Raw genomic sequence first — 13,518 nt, forward strand, 5'->3', positions numbered from 1 at the left:
AATATCATTCAAAATAGATTTAAAACAAGAAACATAATTAAGATAAAGAATATTTCTTGGCAATAAAAATTATATATATCTATCAGGGAGACCTAACATTTGCAAACATCTATGTGCCTCGCCACTGCTGCCAAGCGCTGCCCCCGAGCAGCGTCCCAGGCCCCTCTCGGGGCGACCCATGCACACTGGAACAGGCACCTGTCACTTTACACCGTCAGCATGACTGTTGGTCCGCATGAGTCCACTGTCTCGGGCTCTGGCTTTTGAGAATCTTCTAGAATAGGAACAGGAAGGAGCTCATTCTGCAGCACCATGCCAGAGGACGCTGTGGTGACCTGTGCAGGTTCTGAAATCACATTTGCCAGGAATTTCTGCTTTGTCTGTCTTAGTCCGGAAGGTCCACTGACACCTGTCCACCACGTGTGACCTGCTTGTATTTGAAATACTAGTGGCGTAGTTTTCAGAGGTACAGCTACGTGTAAGCCGTCACCATACGATCAACTGACAGATGGTTTGTGAGTGACTAATAATAGTTTCAAAATACAAAGCAAAACCTGACAGACCTAAAGGGAGAAATAAATTACAAATGTTATTAGCTAAAAAAAGAAAGAAAGTGATTCTTAGAGATTGAAATGCACAAGAAAACATCTGTTACAATCAGGGCTTGATTAAGGTCCATGAGAGGCCTAGACATTGGTAATCTGCAGTGCCCCTTCCTTGTTACCTTATGCATTCAAATGAGACCTCAGGATACCTGTGTCTATTCCACATCTATACCTGTGTCTGTCTAGTATCTATACATCCACGGCTCTTGCTCTCTCCGTCTCTGTATCTTCCTCTTTTGTGTGTGTGTGGGGGGTGGTTGTTGTTACATGCCATCAAATCTCCTATGATTCACAGAGACCCTGTGAGCAATGCCTCTGAACCCTGTCCTACCCTGAGCCAATCTCACCGTCTCCGACACACTTGACTCCACGGCCACAGTCACTGTGCCAATCCATCTCATCCAGGGTCTTCCTCTCTTATCCTGACCCTCCACCCTTCCAACATGTAGGTAGGAAGTTGCAGTGCCAACGCAGACGTTCAAGCCACCAGGTGCTCCACAGGAAGAAGATGAGAAATCTCCTCCCGGGCAGTTTCACCGCCTCGGAAAACCTGTTGGAGGATCAGTGATGAGTTGATTCCCACCCGATGGCACAAAACATCAACTCTGTGTGTGTGCAGCGTAAATAGACACACATATATACACACGTCGCAATCAATGCACCATGTTGTTGCTCACCAGTCCACCGGTGAGGATGTTCTTTTCTTCTTGGTGTTGAGAGGCAATCCATATTGAAGGTTGTGGTCTTCGTTGGAAATGGTGCATTATTCATCTTGCTTGGATCCACAGTCAATACCCTTGGTACCAGCAGCAGTCAGCAGATCAGGAGACACAGTCCACTGGAGAAGTACACTGTCAGGCACCTCTCCAAATTACTGAGGAGCAATGATGTCAGTTTGAAGACCAAGGTGTGCCTGATTTAGGCCATAGTTTTACAATAACACACTATGCATCTAAGAGGTGGACAAATGAATAAGGATGATAGAAGAAGAATTAATGCTTTTGAGTGTGGTATTGGGTAAAAAGTACTGACTATATTATGGACTGCCAAGAGAATAAACAGATATGTTTTAGAAAAAGTGAAGCCAGAATACTCATTGGAGAAAAGGATGGTGAAGACTCAGCTTGTACACTTTGGACATGTTACCAGGACAATCGATTCCTTGGAAAGGAGCATCATGCTTGGAAAGGTGAAGAGTCTGCCACTTAGAGGAAGACCAGTCACATGAACGGACACATGACTGCAGACGGCACAGGGTAGGACCGGGTTCAGGTCTGTTGTTCACAGGGTCAATGGGTCGTGCCTGGCTCAGTGGCACCTCACATCAACTATACACATAAAAAAACAATTGTGTGTGTATGATGTGTAGTGGCTAGTCGTGATGTAACTTGCTTATTTAATAAAATATTTTTAACGAAGAATTAACAATGACTAAATGATCTGACTTAGTAGGTTGCTCCTGCCCTCTATTTCTCTCACAGCGGATTCTGGTGAGGGCTTGATGAACGGTCTGCTAATCCTTCACGCGGGGTTTAGCACACCTGTGACTGCTTTCTAACAGCCGTAGCAGGGAAGCCCCCGAGGCAGCTCCTGTAGAGGGCGGCACTGCTGCCTTAAAGCCATGTGAAATTGTACGCCGAGTGAAATCACACAAATACTTCAGTAGAGACATAGAAGTTCGTTAGTGGGTGCCAGGAGCTGGAGAGGAGACACTGTGTGAAGGACACTGTGCTTCTGCTGGGGGCGACGCAAAATTGTTGAGAATGAATAGCAGTCAGGGTTATGTAATATGATGAATGATAATTAACTCTACTGACTAATACACTTAAAAATGGTTAAAAAGAAAACAAAAAACCAACAAACATACCTTTCTAGCTGTTCTAATCTGCCAGCAGCTCTGAGGAATGAAGACGGGAAGTCTCCTCCTGGGTGGTTTACAACCTCTGAGACCGACTGGAGAGTCAGCTGATGGTAAGAAGCTTTCCTGCAATCTCAAAGGCACGTGGTTCAAATCCACCAGCTGCTTCGCGGGAGAAGGATGAGCAGTCTCCTCCCATGTGATTAACTGCCGCTGGGAGCCACTGGAGGAGGGGCAGCCACAAGGCGGTTCCGACCTAACAGCGATGAGTTAATTTTAAGTTCAAGTAATATTAGTGTTTGAAGGCAAAAGTGGTGTTTGACATCTTATCAGAATGAGTTGAACTGAATTACAAACATTTTAGAAAATGTAGCATACTAAAAGTTTTACTATATGTTGCATTTTCTGCAAAAGGAATATTCCACATATTCCACAACAAATGAGTCAATGACTTTAGTTATTTCAACTATCAATGTAAAAGTCTGTTGATGACCCACAACAAAAATTTAACTTTCAATAGTTGGATTTTAATGCCTGTTTCATAACAAATGCTGTAATTATAAATGAAAATATAATCATATCAGAAAAGAAAATTTTATACTCAGAAAACAAGTATTATACTATATTTTATTTTTAGATAGATGTTTCATTTCTACCTTGTTATAATTAAAAATATTTCTATTTTTTGCTTTTACAAATTATTCAATGATCACAATTAATCTTCCAACCAATATCTGTTTCCATACATCATAAAGATAATAACTCAAGTCTTTCTGAAATCATTGCCGTACTTTCAACATTTCTGAGTCTCTTTAAGAATGAAAATGATTGTTCCATTGTGTATGTCATCAGAATGCACTTAATAGTTTCAACATGGGAAAGTGTTCCACTATAGCTTATATTTTATTATGGAATCATACAGTTACATTAGCAAAAGTTGTCTTTCCTGAATCTAAAGACTTAGTTCACATGTCAGAATGAAATGATCACATTTCTCCGTAAAGGTTTGTATCTAAGTCTTAGAGATAAACCTGCATGAATGTTGTAAACGACCTCATAGAGCTAGAATAGCCTGTTTGAGAAGGAAAATCTTTTTGAAAGAGCTTCGTACAACCTAAGCCCTTTTTCAAATAAAAGATTCAAAGGTGTCTCTGATGGTGCATTATGTGGAATAGATCTCTGTCCTTCAATATTTCCAGACAAGTTCATCATTTCTTTGTTTCTTCCTAATATTTCTTCAACAAGGAAGCAAGGTCGAAGCAGAGGGGTGAGGATGGGCAGGGGGAAAACCACAGGGTCACACAATTTGGTGAGTAGAGGGAGAGAGGGCAAAGGAAACGGGAAAGGTCCTGGCTGGGATCTGAAGAGACAGGGTAATGGTGGGCATAGTTCAAGATGATTAAAACGTAATGAATGGGAATGATTGTATGAAACACAATACAGAGAGCTGGACAATGACTAAGGATGATAGAGGAAGAATTGATGCCTTTGAGTTGTGGTGCTGGAGAACAGCATTGAACATACTATACCATGAACTGCTAAGAAAACAGGTCTGTCCTGGAAAGGGTGAAACCAGGCTGCTCCTTGGAGACAAGGATTTTGAAGCTCCACATCACACACTTTTGGCATATTGCTAAGAGGGGCCTATCCTTGAAGAAGACATTGGGCTTGGAAAAGTGGAGGCTAGTGCAGGAGATGATTGAATGGAGTATATATGTCAGAGACAGTAAGATGGCTCAGGACCGGGCATGGTTCAGAGCTGTCGTACATTGGGTGCTGTGAGTGCCAAGGGACTGGGTGGCACATAGCAACAGCATATTGTATGAAAATGACACAGTCACTGTGTTCTAAAATTTTCCTTGTAATGCTCTTAAATTGCCCTGACATATCAGCATTCTCATAGACTGGCCTCTGCATTGGAAAAAAATCCATTTTGTAGACTTGACATAAAAATAATCAAGTACCTGACTCATAATTTCTTCACTGATGTCTTTATAAGGTGCGGAATGTGGCAAATCTCCTGACAGGTTTTTTTCATCTATTGTAAATAAGTATCTTAAAAGACTATTTAGTGGATCTGTATCTGAAACATCACTAGTGGAATCTACAAATTAATTGAAATATGATATATATTCTTTCACTGAAAACAGTGGATTTAATTTTATCACTTATTGTCCTTGTTAGGTGTCATTTAGTGAACCACAACTCATGGAAACTATGAAAAACGGATGGAAACCTAGCCCTCGGCTGTACCATCCTCAGCATCTCTGATGTTCTCAAGTTCACTGTTGCAGTCATTGGATCGATACATCTCATCGAGGGTCTTCTCTGTTTCGCTGATCTCCCACTCTTCCCAGCATCCTATCTTTTTCCAAGGACTGGCCCCTTTCTGGCCTCCTGGCAATCATGTGCCAGAAGTGTATGAGATAAAGTTTCACTGCCCTCGCCTCTAAGGGGCAGCCTGGTCGCATTTCCTCCAAGGTAGGTTAGTTTGTTCCTTTGGAAGTTCTAGACTGTTTCCCAAAACCACATGCAAAGGCATCAGTTCTTTACTCTTCCTTGTTCATTGTCCAGTTTTATAGTTTAATAAGTTGATTAACAGGCCATGGTTTTTGCAATCACTTGTTATGCATCAGAGAGTTGGACAATGACTAGGGAGGATAGAAGGAGAATTGACGCCTTTGAGCTGTGGTTCTGGAGAAGAGTACTGAATGTACCATGGACTGCCAAGAAAACAAACAGATTCATCCTAGAGAGGATTAAACCAGGCTGCTCCTTGGAGGCAAGGATTCTGGGGCTTCGCCTGACATACTTTGGACATGTTGTAAGGAGAGACAGGTCTTTGGAGAGGGACATCATGCTGGGCAGAGTGGAGGGACAGCGCAGGAGGGGAAGGCCCTCTATTAGATGGATTGATTCAATGACTGGGGTAATCGGGATGGATGTGTCAGAGGCAGTGAGATTGGCACAGGATAGAGCAGGGTTTAGGGCTGTTGTACACAGGGTCGCTATGAGTTGCAAGCGACTCGACGGCACACAACAACAACAGCAACAACAACAACAACAAGAAGTTGATTAACTACACATGCATCTTTTCAACATATATGAGTTGTTCTTTCCTATATGATCGTATTTTAAAATGTCATCTGCTGAAAAACCATTACAACTGAGAAATTCAAGTAAACACAAAACTTTTCCATTTGGTGAAATACACTTTATTTCTTCCTTGAAAAAATACATCTTCAGCAATTAATTTGACAGCAACAACACATTGCAAAACAACTTTCCTATATGGATGTTGCTGATTTAAACTTAACATCAGACAGTCTTTAGGAACGGAATTATTTTTATGTTAATCAATCATATTCAAGTTGCATTAATTGTTAGATCTATTCATAGAAGATTGAAAACTGAATTATTTAAGATGAATCTAATAGTGTACAGAACTGGCTGGTGGAGACTAGAACAGCTATTCCTTCTTACCACTTCTCCATTAGCTTTTCACTGAGACATACATTCTGGCTACAGAACTTGGGCTGTTTGAAACATTTTCAACTTTAATTTTCTAATGGTCCATCATGTTGTTGGCAGTTTTTCAGTGTACAACTTCATAACATTAGAAGTAAAATTAAAAAGGAAGTTAATTTCAAGATCGTCTTTAAGGATTTACAAATTCCTCCCTTCTTGAAATCTTTTGTGAGTTTCTATTTTTGCAGCTTACTTGGCTATTTTTGTTTCATTTTCTCTGGATATAAAGTCAAATCAAACCTGGATGTAAACATAGAAATTTAAATTTGAAAGAGAATAAACAAAACAAGGTGTATTTGAAGTTAAATTTGCTTTTCAGGCTGAAGATAGCCAAAAGCAGCCGCCCTTAAAAAGCGGCTGTAAACAATGCATCCATTTGTTGTACAAGTTTGCTGACAGGTGCTCTGCAAATCCCAGCGAGTGTTTTTCATCTTGAAACAGTGCTGTACATGTGTCCACTGCTTTGTCCTCAGTGCTGCGTCTTCACAGTTCACCGGACTGCTGACATCCGGTGTGGCTCAGAGGGCTCAGAGTGTGGCGTGGAAATTCAAGGGTGTGACGGCTCTAATGACCTGTATCTGCTTCTCTTTACTGAGAATACGTCCTGTGTAGTGTGATTAGTGTCACTGACACATTCCTACGTGGCCCACAAGACAGGACCCAATATGAGGTTGAACTTGATTGGACAGAAGAGAAAAATGCAGTTGTTGACAAAATTTATATAATACCAGTTTTCTTTACATGATTGTTCAACTCCTATATTCAAAGAAAGGTACATAATGGGGGGTGATATTGGCATGGCTTCCTGATAAGCAAGTTTATTTTTAAGAAATTGTAAGAATACCAATTAATCTCTTATAATAAAGTGAGTCTAATGAGAAGCGGGAAACAAAAGTGTAATTCTTGCTATCTAAACATTTCCTGGAGGAATCGTTCGATCTCCTAACACAGAAGTACACAGATATTCTGGTAAAAAAATTACATGGAAGGTTCCTAGAAACCCCCTTTGCTGCTTCCTTGGAAGATGAATTTAGTAATACATTTGTTGCGAGATAAATAAGTAAATATGAAATGTGGCAGCCTCTTAACATGCCCAACATTTCATGTGTGAGCCTAACCAAAACCAAAGCAAACCTCCTCAATGCTGTGGAGCCACTTCTGGTCCTACTCGCCTCCGATCAGGTTTCTGAGGCTTTCATTACTGGGGGAAACTACTCACCCTTCTCCTGAGAAGCTGCTGGTGGATTGGAACTGTCAACCTTTCAGTTAGCAGCCTAAGTTGTAATATGCTCAGCCATCAGTGTTCCTTTGTTAAGAGCACAGAAGGGTGCCAAGCACTGTGTCCCACACAACAGCAATAAGAAACAAAACTCACGATATTCAAATTTATGATGCTAGAGAAAGAATTTTGGACATTCGCTTTAGTTATTGCCCACGATAACATTATCTTAAATGTATACTAGATCATATCTTTGTGAATAACAAACATTTTAAAGATACATTTTTCTATAACTTGGAACATAACTGTACATGTACGCTGCATCGCTATAAAATGATTGAATTCCTTGCAACAGTGACTTGCTCTCCTTCGCTCTCATTTGCATGTCATCAGGGCCTGGAGGTCCCATTGGCTGGTTGCCGACGTGCCCAACAGCGCCCCCCTGTGTCTGTACCGCAGCAGAGCGCATCGCTGGCCCTCTGGGAGGGAGCGGCCGGTCAGCAGATGTGGGCACAGAGGACCAGACACCCATCTTCTATTCAGATAGCCCGTCCTTGCCCCGTAACCTCTCATGTTGACTCGGTTGCACGTTGGGTGAATGTAGGAAGAGTGAGACTGGACAGTCCACCCCCATCTCATGTTGATCAGGAAGAAACCGTGAGCTCCCAGGAGACCCGCTGAGATAAGGAGTTTCAGTTAGAGGGAGGGGACCGTGGGAGATGGACGTCAGCGATGGTGCTGCAGCGGCTGGGACCTCACGGCTTCAACCACCCTGTGTGGGTGCCCTGGGGACCCTGCCTGCCCTCTACCACCAGCAGTGTGGGTTCAAGCCCTAGAGCTAGTACCAGTGTCACTCAGTGCCCTGCCAGCTCCTTCCACAGTGGCCCTGGCTTTTCCTCCTGTCCTGTCTGTTGGCATCTTTGTTTTGGAGGACTGTCCTGTCTTGTTGGTACCATAGGCATATGCCGGCCTTGCGCTCTGGCCGACTGCCCTGGCCCACATGAGGTGGTTGTTCTGTCCTTTACTCCCATTTCCTCCCCACCCGCACTGAGCAGAACTTTTCCGATGAGCACCTTGAACAGCTCCCAGGCTGCTGCACCAGGTCCCCTTCAGCCTCAGGGCTCACTGCACTGTGGTCAGATACTGTGCCTCTCTGTATCATGGACGAAGCTTAGCCAGAAATGTCACAGAGTCACTCAGTGGCTTAGATTTAAAATGAGAAACGGTGGCAGACTTTCCAACACCTAGTACCTAGTACGATTGACTTTCAATATTCAAGGATTATTTTCTTCCCAGGAAGCTTAATTCTGAGCCTTATAACCTGAAGTACATGATTTGATTTTTCCGTATAATAACATATTTTATGTGGTGATATGAGGTGATACTGAGAATATGAGCTTGTGATTAGAATAGGGAAATTGTCTCATTTCTGGTGTTCTGCTCTCATTTTAAAATTTAACAAGTGCTGTTTAAACAGAATGCTGAAATCCTGGGGGTATAAATTATTGACTCGATTCATTTACTTAGTTATTCATACAGTCATCGGCTGGAGTGGTGTCGCCCTAGCGCTGGGCTGAGTGTGGTAAGTTGACTTGTGGGAGAGGGATGTTCAGCAGGACCCGTGCTCGCATGGCACATTCCAGAAGGCCCAGCTCCTCAACGCTTGTCTCTGCTCCTGTCCTCAGTGACACTCCCACTAGCTGGGGCTCTCAGAGGGGCTTCACCCTCGCCCCATGCACAGCCTGGCCCACCTGCCTCTGCTGTCCAGTGGCCTATCCTGGTCTCAACACGACTCTGACCAGACGCCCAGCGTCTGTCCTTGTCTAACCCGTCTTGTTGTCCTGCAGCAGATGGCCACACCCAAAGGGCCCCCTTACTTCTAGAGGTGCTTTGGTGATAAAGTGATTTAAGTGCTGGACTTCTAACACAAAACTTGGCAGTTCAAACCCGGCAGATACTGAAAGGAAGACAGATGAGCAGTCTCCTCCCATCAAGGCCGAGCTCTAGCCTTGGGATCTGAGGGAGAGTCACTTGACACAGTGGGGATTGGTTGGTTGATGATGTCTTGTAACCTTCTTGAGGAAGCAGGGGTCATGTGAGTGCGAATAGAGGGCTCCTGACCCTTGTGCTATCACTATGGCCTGTTTGGAAATAGGCTCTTTTCTGGTGAAGAAAGTGTCTCCAGATGAGGCCTGCCTGGCCCTGCAGCTGCCTGTGAGTGCAATGGGCAGTTCGGCCTGCACACCCCTCACAGGGCACCTTGCTACGCTCGGCAGTGCTCCCGGGGCTGACTGTCAGGGTGGGGCCCCCAGCCTTTCTTCCTTGTCTGTCTTAGTCTGGAAACTGCTGAAACCTCAGCATCACAGCAACAAGCAAAGCTTCTCTGAGTCTGCCCTGGAATTGAACCTTTGTCTCCTGCATAGAAGAAAAAGATCCTACCACTGGGACATCTCCACCCCGTTTAGAGTGAGCCTTTCTTCCACGGGGGCCACCACGGAGAGAGCCGGTCCAGGTGGCCGCCCAGGAGGGGGAGCTGAGAAGGGTCTTGGAGAGCGGTCACCGGTACGTCTCTGTGCACCTTGTCAACATTGGTCCCTTTGAACTTGGAGCTGTTCTAGTTGCTTCAACTCGACTGACTCACAGCTCCTCACACACAGCAGATGCGGGGACTGCCAGGCCCCCACCGTCTTGGTGACCACTGGTTGGCCTGAATCCTCTGCCCTAGGCCCTGAGGGCACTGTCCAGCGAGGGCTCTCTCCTCCGGCGTGGCGGCCAGGCCTCCACCGCGGGCACAGGGCTTCCTTGCATACATTTTGGAGCTAGATGAGCAGGCATTTCTCCTCGTTCTTGTTCTGGGAACTCTGTTGAACTTGACCATGCGGATGACCCTGCTTCCAGCACCACAGTCACAGGCACACCCCACTGCGTGACAAACCACAGCAGAGTCTGCGTTTCAAGGACTGGGCGTGTGGGAGTGGGACAAAGGGAGGCCCTCTGGGGTGCCGTGAGACAAGACCCTTCCTGAGCCTCTGTCTCTGACATCTCCTGTTTCAGAAGAACCCTTCTTGCCTGCACGCAACAAGGAGGTGAGCAGCTGGGCTCCAACGACCACTGTTACTAAGGCGATTAAACCCAGACCCAGACCCGCCAGCATGTGAAACTGTTGGCACGCCTTCTCTGAGCCTCATTTGCCTGCCACACAGCTACCCTCTTCTGGCCGCTTCACAGGGGAGAGCGGGCATCTTCGTTTGCCTTTTCTGTGTCCTTGTGAACAAGTAAAAGAATAAATATAAGATCCCTGGGAGGAACTGCTCATCTCTCTCCCAAGGAGGACTAGCGGATTAGAACTCTGTGCCGCTGGGTTGGCAGTGCAACTCCTTACCACGACATCACCAGCACCTCCTAAATAAGATGTTGTTGTCAGGCGCTGTCAAGTTGAGGATGGCTGTTGGGTATGTTCTCTGAACCACCCAGCAGCCTCCTCAGCAAATGTCACCAATGGACTAGAAAGAGTGTTAACCTAGATAGGAGGTCAGGTTCCACGTCCGAGGTGGAAGTTCCTTATGGTGCAAACAGTCAGGCATCTGGTTGCCAACTGAAAGCTTAGGGGTTCAAGTTCACCTAGTGAAGCCCCTGAAGAAAAGGCTGGTGGTCCTTCAAAGTCGAAAGGGGGAGCCCTGCAGAGCACAGTTTCGCTGTGACACACGAGACCACAGGCCCCGGTCCGTGTGCTGTGACTTCGCACACTGCACCCCCGTACTGCTCAGTCGGCTGTCACAGCATGTGGGGAGGGGTCCTCGTGCTTGTCTCAGGCTGGACTTCTGCCTTTGGTGCCCATTGGCGAGTGTGGGCTCCTGTCCTTCCTGCTTTGCCCTCCCACTCTCTCTGCACACTACATGGGGAAGAGCCAGCTGGGAAAGCCAGCTCCTGTCCTGGGTGCACCTTCCTCAGCCACAGTCTCTGGGGGTACACGTGGACAGGGACTCCTGTTGGCCCCCGCCCGAGCCCTGGGTTCTGCAGAACGCACCCCCGCCCCCACCTCCATTTCCCGGGGGGGCCCTGAAAGCGTCACCTGCAACGGCATATCGTGCAAAGAAAGGAGGTGTTTCACGCATCACTAGTTTTATTTCAGTGGCTTCTTGGGGCTTCTCGGAACCAGGCAATCCTGGGATTCCCATTCCCTTCTGTTCCCACCGAGAGTTCCTTCTATCCAACCCCAATCTCCCTGCCCACTATGGTCCATCCCAGGCCACTGGAATCTGCAGGACTGATGATGTTCCTCTGTCTATTGGAGCAACAGGGGATGTTTACCTTCTTTGTAAACATCAGTGGAAGAGTCTGCTTGAAGAGACAGGGGAAAGGGGCTCTGTTCAGACTGACTCATTACTGGAGACCTCTACCCAGTGTCTCCATGGCCGCTGCTGTGAAGGGCAGGCATGGGCTGAGGGCATCTTTCCTGCTGAAGAAAGTTTGGCTTTTCATTTCTTTCAAAGGGCAAAAAAGTCTCTGTTCATCAAGAGGATGTGATTCTGGAACTTTCTCCCAGATCGGCAAGGCTTTGAACGGTCGCCCCTGCTCACTGTTGCCAGGCCTGAGCGAGCAGCTGTTCTCAGACCACCAGACAGATGGTGAGTTGGCCTTGGTCTGTGCTGAGGAGCAGCTTGAATGAGGGAAAAGACAGAAAACTCACCAGAAAGCAGGTGGCCATCGTTATTTGCTTTTAAACGTGTCCAGACTTCTCTGGCTTGCACGTGGGTCGGCACCGGTCTCGTCTAGATGCCATCACATGCCCCACTGCCCTCCCCTCCAGAAGGCTGCTACTGTGTATCCTGCTGGGAAGCCCATCGCACTACCCCATTGCACTGGAGACCCCAATTGCATCTGCAAGGTTCAAAAGAAAACCATTTCTCAATTATATGTTGAGCTGATTGTTCTCTGTTCTTATTGTTTCATAGAAGGGGCTTTTGTGACAACCAGCAGCTTGTTTACAAATGTTTTTAATTAAAGCCGAGTGAGGCTGGGGATCAGGGCTGTGGATAAACAGCTCACTGCTTAAAAGATGTGCCCTGTGTGCTTGACAGGCTAGGCATCTTGCTAGTAAATCCTGTCCTGGAGGAGGACATGGGCGGACCACAGTGGGGAGGAGGAAGGAGACAGGAGAAAACGGGGCTTGGGGGTAGGGGAGAGCTGAAGGGGAACAAGTGGGGGAGGGGAGAGCTGGAGGCTGTAAGCTTTGGATTCCTGCTGGCCTCCCAGAAGGATGCTAGACCACCCAGCCTTCCCATGCCTGCAAATGTGACCAGCAGGAACTGGCCTGGAGCAGCGTGCCTTCTCCAAATCCATAGCCTCAGGCAGACAGCTCTCCAGCCTCGAGGATGCTGCAGTCTCCCTCAGGTGAGCAGCACGCTCCTGGTCAGGCTAGTCCAGGTCACAGTCAGTGGGAAGGGACTCAAATGTGTCCAGCAGCTTTGGGGACCTCACATGTGCTGTCTCCATGGAGACAATCTTTTTCAACTGACCTCATTATCTTGGGTCTTCCCAGCCCCAGGTCTCCCTTCCTCCAGAACCTTTCATGGGACGACCCATCACAGGGGCCCTGGGGTCCGGCTCCTGGATGACAGTCCTCCTGGGACACCTTTCCCGTCCCTGGTGCAGAGACAGCCAAGGAGCACAGTGAGAACAGAGTGGACGTGGCGTCTCAGCCTCCTTTCTCCTGAGCACGTCCGTGTTGTATGAGGTGGTGCACGCGGTCTTAGCAGGGACTGATAAGGACCAGAGCAGAGCGCTGTGCCGCAGATGGACACGAACTCACAAAGACAGGACCTCAGGCAGCAGGAGCCTTGCCCAGCACAGCATGACCGTGCTCTGAGTGTTCTGCGCGTTGACATGTGTACGCTGTGATGGTTCAGGGGTCGAGTGTACACTGTGGAGTGCGCACAACTCACTCCAAATGTCAGTATTTTTGTCCATCTCTCTCTCTCTCTCTCTCTCTCTCACACACACACACACACACGCACACACACACTATCGTGCCTCTAAACTATACAATTTGCTTTGCATTTAATCTTAAAAGCCTTTGTGCAGTGGGTCTTCAACTTTTGAGGTCTCCTGGTCACCCTGTGGAAGGCTGAAACCCCCACCTCCATGCTCAGGCCTCTTACTCCCAGGTCAGTGAGGAAATTTCACAAGACTGACCTCGGATGTGTGAGGATCTGTAACAGCAGGACTGAGCTTGTCCAAGGTCACTATGAGCATTCAGTGGAGGAGACACACACGTGTGAGCCTGTGAACTCACTTGTGAGTGCACC

This window comes from Elephantulus edwardii, unplaced genomic scaffold, assembly GCF_000299155.1.
Source record: "Elephantulus edwardii isolate Elephantulus edwardi_28Jun2011 unplaced genomic scaffold, EleEdw1.0 scaffold00006, whole genome shotgun sequence".
NCBI classification, from domain to species: domain Eukaryota; kingdom Metazoa; phylum Chordata; class Mammalia; order Macroscelidea; family Macroscelididae; genus Elephantulus; species Elephantulus edwardii.